At 39.1% G+C, this 6999-nt stretch overlaps 1 non-coding gene across 1 annotated transcript; it reads left to right on the top strand.

Moving 5' to 3' along the window:
* The first annotated feature begins 6142 nt into the window (after nt 1-6142).
* LOC132648207 (small nucleolar RNA SNORA19) lies at nt 6143-6270 on the top strand. Its single transcript, XR_009586580.1, has one exon. It is a non-coding gene; the product is annotated as a small nucleolar RNA SNORA19 (small nucleolar RNA).
* The last annotated feature ends 729 nt before the right edge of the window (nt 6271-6999 follow it).

Raw genomic sequence — 6999 nt, forward strand, 5'->3', positions numbered from 1 at the left:
AACATACATAAATCAGTAAATATAATCTATCATATAAACAAATTGAAAGGCAAAAACTACATGAGTAACTCATTAGAAGCAGGAAAGTCCTTTTTCAAAATTGTCCATGCCTTCATGATGACAGTCCTGGAAATAGGGATACAAGTGACATACCTCAACATAGCAAGGGCAGTTTCTTCAAGCCCATAGCCAACAACTTAAATGGAGAGAAACTCAAAGCAGTTCCACAAAAATTAGGAATAAAACATTGTTTCCTGCTCTCTATATACTTACTCAGTGTAGTACTTTGAAGTCTTTTTGTTTTGTTTTATAGAGACAGCGTTTCTCTGTCTGTCACCCCAGCTATTGTGGAGCTTGCTCCTTAGACCAGGCTGGCCTCAAACCCACAGAGATTCACCTACCTCTGCCTCCCCAGTGCTGGGATTAAAGGGGTTCACCACCAATCCCTAAGCTAGAACAATAAGAAAGCTATAGGAGATCAAGGGGATACAAAAGGGAAAGGAAAAGAAAACTAGCTTTCTTTGCAGATAGTATCTTTTAATGTATCTTTCTTTGCAGATAATATGATAGCATATATAGGTTACCCAAAAAAATTCTACTAAGAACTTCCTACAGCTCAGAAATCCCTTCTGCAAAGTAGCTGGATGCAAAATCAACCCAGAAATATTAGTAACTTTCCTATATGCAAATGATAAATAGACTGAGAAAGAAACAAGGGAAACAACTTTCACAATAGCCTTAAATAATATAAAATATTTTGGGCTAACTCTAACCAAGCAAGTAAAATACTTGCATGACACTGAAAAAATAAATTAAAGAAGATATGAGAAGATAAAAAGATCTCCTATGCTCATGGATTGGTAGGATTAATATAGTAAAACTGGCCATCTTACCAAAGGCAACCTACAGATTCAATGAAATCCTCATCAAAATTTCAACACTTTTTCTTTTCACAGACGTTGAAAGGACAATTTTTAGCTTCATACAGAAACATAAAACAACCCAGGATAGCTAAACCAAACCTGAAGAATAAAATAACTGCAGGAAGTATCACCATTCCTGACCTGAAATTTTACTACAGAGCAATGATAGCAGCATTGCATTGGCACAATAGCAGACATTCTGATCAATGAAATTGAATTGAAATCCCCAGACATAAATCCACACACCTATGGACTCCTGTTTTTTTATATTAAAAAAATCCAAAAAAATACACACTGGAAAAAAAAAGACTGCATCTTCAATAAATGGTACTGGTCAAAATGGATGGCTACATGTAGAAGAATCCAAACAGATTCCTACTTATCACCCTGCACAAAATTCAACTCCAAATGGGTCAAAGACCTCCACATAAAACAAGATACACTGACACTAATAGAAGGAAAAGTGAGGAATTGTCTTGACACCGTGACTTTCTGAACAGATTACCATTAGCACAAACAAGTAGATCATTAATTAATAAGTGGGATCTCATAGAAGTAAAATCTTCTGCAAAGCAAAAGACACTGTCATTTGGACAAAGTGACATCCTAGAGAATGGGAAAAGGTTAATATCCAAAATGTATGCTAACTCAAAAAACTATGTCAAGAAAACAAATAACTCAATTAAATAGTGGGGTACACATCTAAACAGAAAATTCTCCAAAGACAGAACTCAAAAACTGATAAAGCTAAGCAACCTTGCACATATTAACAGGCCATTTGACTAACTGCTTCTATGCAGTTTCTGTGTAACCTTTTGAGAGCATCCTACTTTAAAGCCTTATAGGGGTTCTTTATATACTATGAGACACCTTTATTAGTCTGAAGTGGTAATTACTATAGACTCTACCTAAGATGCTCGTCCACCTATATGTGGCTTAGGTAAGGGTTAGGGTTAGGGTTAGGGAATAAAGAAATATCCAAGAGCATCACATTTGTATCTCACCTGGTTCAGGATATTTAATAATGTATTTGAAAACTGTAGTTTTAAGTAAAAAATTTTTTTTTCTGAGGTAGCCTTCCTCTAGATTGGCAGGGAATAATTTTGAGGGGTCATTAAAATCTGGCAGATAAATACTTGGTCTTCCTTTTCAGTTCCCTTCATTCTCTATGAACAAGAAGCCGGCTGTATCCTTCTGGGTTCACATAGGCAGGTGTGTTACATTCAAACATATACATCCAGCCCCTGCCAAGATAAACAAGCCTGCTAGTCTTAGCAGCCTTAGGTAGCCCCTTAGGTAGAGCCAATGGTTCTTACCACTTTCAAATAAATAAAGGCATTTACTTGAAAATAGCAGAATTTTCTTAAGGATCCCCTAGAGGGGACTCTAAATTTAAGAACATTTGTACATTAAAAAAAATTACAAAAATGTGTTTGAAAATGTGATCTAATAAACAAGAGCCTCTAGTCACTGTCTATGAATAGCTGGATTCCTATCCACAGTACATAAAGAACATCCCACTGTAACTGACTGTAGACAGAGGGCTTGGGGTCCATCCCCTTTCAGGATGCCTGGGTCTCCTGCTGACTCAGCCCGCCTGAGCCCTTAGTACCTTTTCAAGGGTGAGATGACATTTAGTTAGCGCCATGATTATCACCAAGAGATCAGGAGAGAATCTAGGGTTTGAGTTACTCAGCTGCCCTCTTCCTCTTGCCATTAGTCCTTCCTCAGTCAGTAATACTGCATCCTCCCAGAGATGCAGGCATAGGCAGGAACAGGCTCTGTCGTTTCTTCCTCTCAGTCTATTTTCATTCCAAGGGGAAAAGGTGCTAGGTCAGTGGTTCTCAATCTGTGGGTCGCGACGTCTTCAACAAACCCAAACCTCTGTCTCAAAAAGTATTTACACTATGGTTCGTAGCAAAATCACAGCGGGGAAGTAGTAATGGTATAATTTTATGGTTGAGAGTCAGCACGGCACAAGGAACTATATTCAAGAGTTGCATGCAGCATTGGGAAGGCTGAGGACCACTGCGCTCGGCAGTGGGCTGATCACAACTTTCCGGAGTTTCTCCTCCCGTCTGTCTGGCTTCTGATTCGCTTTGATCGAAATGCGTCTCTCTGCTTCTATGCTTCCAAAGGCTGCTGTTCCTCTGTCACTCTTGGAACACTGCCACCACCTCAGGAACAAGCCCAGGACAGCTTGCCTGAGGAGAACGGACCTTGAAGATAGAGACAAACCATTGGTTTATCTGAGGCCACTGTAGGCCAGATGGCCACTGGTCCAGGCAGAAGTTGATCACAGTGACAATGACAAGCCCAGTTCAGGCAAAAGTACCTCACTCAGATAAATCTGGTTAGATGATCTGCAGATCAAGAGAACAACAAAGGGACTTTAGGAGACTGGTTTTCTGAAGTGGCTTGGAGCAATGGGCCTTACTTTCCCTAACTCCTTTTTCTTTCCACATGTCTCTTATGAGAAAGGCAGGTTTTCATCTTCTCTCCCTTCACACATGGATCCTGCTTAAATGCTGGCCATTATCTCTCTTTCTGGGAACATCAGTCCTCACGGTACAATCTGAATAGCAGAAAGAGCCTTGTCTCTCCAGTCTAGAAGAGACTCTGAGTTAAACAGCCAGGCTCAGTTCATGATATACCAACGACAGCTAAGGGAGTTGAAAAGTTGTCTTTTGGTAAAGCGTGGCTCCTAAGAAACAACTCTGTGGTGGTTACAGATTCAAACAAACAAACAAACAAAAAAACCAATAAAAAAAAAAAAAACTTACTCTGTATGCAGGAGCTGATGGGCTCTGTATGTTTTACTTAATTTACTTGAAAATAAGCAAGTAAATTCGTCCTAATCCTCTGCGGGAAAGGTGTAGATCAGGAAGTGGGTGTGGGAAGTGAGTGGTCATACTGAAGCTGAGACACAAGAGAAGCAAACGCTGATGACATTTTTAAAACATTATCTTCCCAGCAGGTGTGAAAGCTGTGTTTGGGGACAATGTGGCACACTGTAGATTCCTCAGTGCTCCAGGGGAGGATTTGAATTCATGGTCTCTGGCTAATCTGTGGACTCAGAGGCTATTTCTTGCCTTGTAACAGACTGAATGTGCCATAAAAATGTCCAGCTCTATCAGCCATGAAGCACAGGGGGACGCCTACCTCAGCTCCACCAGACGGGAAAACCAGCTTTTCAGTTCCCTGTTTGCTTTCTTTCTTTCTTTCTTTCTTTCTTTCTTTCTTTCTTTCTTTCTTTCTTTCTTTCTTTCTTTCTTTCTTTCTTTTTTTTCAATGCAGTTTATTCAGGAACCTTGAACAATCATCTGACCCTGGGTAAAGCCAGCCCACTTTAAATAGCCTCTGGGTAGCCAACCTCTGCATGCCACGTGAGCAATGCAGATAGGTCCACATACAGGGAAGCAAGCCAGATCCTTGGCCTTAGCCAAATGTGGAATTGTTCATGACAGAGAGCACTCACCATCGGGAAGGTGGAAGGTGGAAACCAGCTTCATCTTTCAGGCGCGGCATTACACAGCTCTCTACAGTTCCCCCTTTTTGTTTTAGACACATCAGGCAAGAGTAGAGGTCTTATCTCTGATATTAGAAATAAATTGGGACTTTGTACTGATGTTCCTTGGAGTCTAGAGCAGAGAGGAACAATGGAAAGAGAAAAGAATAAGCTCAAGAGAGAGCTGTGCTCTTTTGAAGCTCAGACTATGCAGGACTTGGGTTTCAGAAGGCTGTGGAGGTCCTTGAAGAACAGAAAGGATAGAATACTGACTGTGGGAGCCACAGCGGTGCAGGGCACAGTTCCAAGCCTGTGTCCCAGGAATCCTCTACTTACAGAGGTGGCAGAAACAGTTCAGTGAAATGACTAAATGGGAATCTCAACATTTTCTCTATACGTTAAATAAATGTACATGCTGGGATGTCCATTTGGGGCTCTGTTCCCCCTATCCCATTATTTGGTGATTTCATGTAGATCACCTTCATATATATACATTTTAGGAAGCTTCTGCTGGATTAGATTTTAATGCTACCCCACAAATGCCCCTTAATTTTAGGTGTCTCTCCTCGTATTTCCTGCTTCACCCTCCTCTTCCACATTCCTCCTCTCTTGATCTTCCCATTTAGTCCTCCCCTTTTCCTAGGGAGATACATCTGTCTTGTCCCTAGAGCTAGGTGGTAACTCACACCTGCTTGCAATTCCAGCCGCAGGGAATCAACACACACACACACACACACACACACACACACACACACACACACACTAAAAGATAAATATATATACTTAAATTTTACACTTAAATTTTATATACACTTAAATTTTTATATATTTAAGTTTTTCCTTTCCACATGGTGTAGGATTTTTGCTGTTCCTCGACGTTGTGCAAGTCATCAGCTCCTTTTGTTACTAAGCCATACTCTACAACTCAGATACCTGACAGCTCCTTCCAACATTAGATCTCACCTTCAAGCCTGATGGAAACTTTCAGCAAGTGCCTTTTACTCATTTCTTACCTACCCCAAGTCAATGAATTATTCTGTTTCCTCACAACCTTAATGTGGCGGGAGGAAGGCCCAGAGTTTTTTCTCTCTGCATTCATTCAATTATTTATTTTAAAATTATCTTTTTTCTGTCTTTGAATTTCCCTGGTGCCATTGTTAAAAATATGTTGATCCTGAGCTGATTTGTTTTGGAAGTTTCTGTTCTTCCACACTGCTATTCCTCTGCTATTAAGCCAGTATCATGCTGTTGTAATTACAGCTTAATGGTTCATCTAGAAATACAACAATGAAGTCTTATCTGTGCTTTATAAAACATTTTTATTGAAAACAATTTTTCATAATATATAATTTGATCATGTTTTCCCTCCTCTAATTTCTCCCTACCTCCCTTCCCATCCAAATTTATGTTCTTTTTTTCTTCTTTCAAACAAAAACCTAAGAAACAAAACAAGAAAACCAAGATACACACACAGCAAAACTAACACACACACACAAAAAAAAAAGACAAAAAAAAGTGTTAAAACAAAACAAAATCAAATTTAAAAGTCCATAAAATAGCATTGACTCTCTTATGTGTTGGCTTTGTACCCAAGTATGCTGAGAGATAGGCTCGGGCCTATAATGCCAGCTATTCAAGAGCTGGGACAAGGGAATTACAATCTGAAGGCCTCCCTGGATCTTAGTGATAACCTGTCTCAAAAGAAAAAAAGATGCACATTTTATTGTCTTTTTTCTTTCACATCAAGAGAAAAGATATTTCTGTTGTGCTAAACAAACTTGGAGGTAAATTAGCAGCATGACTATTTTAGCCATTGCTGTCAGTCACCTTCAGACAAGTAAAAAGAAGAAAAAGAAAAGAAAAGAAAAGAAAAAAAAGACAGAATGCTTGCTTAGCATTACCCTGGCTCTGGTTTCAATGCTCGGGACTGCAAAACTGGGCTGCAAATCATTTTGTCTAGTTTAGAAATGTCCATGTGTATTTTAGAATCAACTTGTCAACATCTAAGAACAATTCCCGTGAATCAATTTAGAGAAAATTAACATTTTAATAGCATTCAATTTTTCACATGATCAGGATGTATTTCTCCATTCACTTTAGTCCATTTTGTATTGCTCTCATCGACTGTTTAAAATTACCTATAAAATACTTTCTACATATAAATAATTCAAATTTTTACTCATGAATATTTTGTCTACTTGATGCGTTTATAGATTAAATCTTTTGTTTCTTTTACTCCTTCACCCCTCATTCATAAACACAATAGATGTTCTATGTCCTTGTGACATTCATGAGTTTCACTCTGTGTAGCTTAGTTCTGTTGTGTTAGGATTTTATACAAATACAGTTGAGCACACTGCAATTAAATATAGTTTTTATTTTCATTTGGATGCATACGTGTTTTTGTTTTTCTCTTCTTTTACATTCTTGGGCTGGAGAGATGGGTCAATGGTTAAGAGCACTGGCTGCTCTTTCAAAGGACCGGGGTTCAACTTCTGGTACTCACATAGTGGCTCACAACTGTCTATAATTCCAGTTCCAGGGGACCAGGCAATCTAGGGTATTTAA

The sequence above is a fragment of the Meriones unguiculatus genome, chromosome 15, assembly GCF_030254825.1.
Source record: "Meriones unguiculatus strain TT.TT164.6M chromosome 15, Bangor_MerUng_6.1, whole genome shotgun sequence".
NCBI lineage: Eukaryota > Metazoa > Chordata > Mammalia > Rodentia > Muridae > Meriones > Meriones unguiculatus.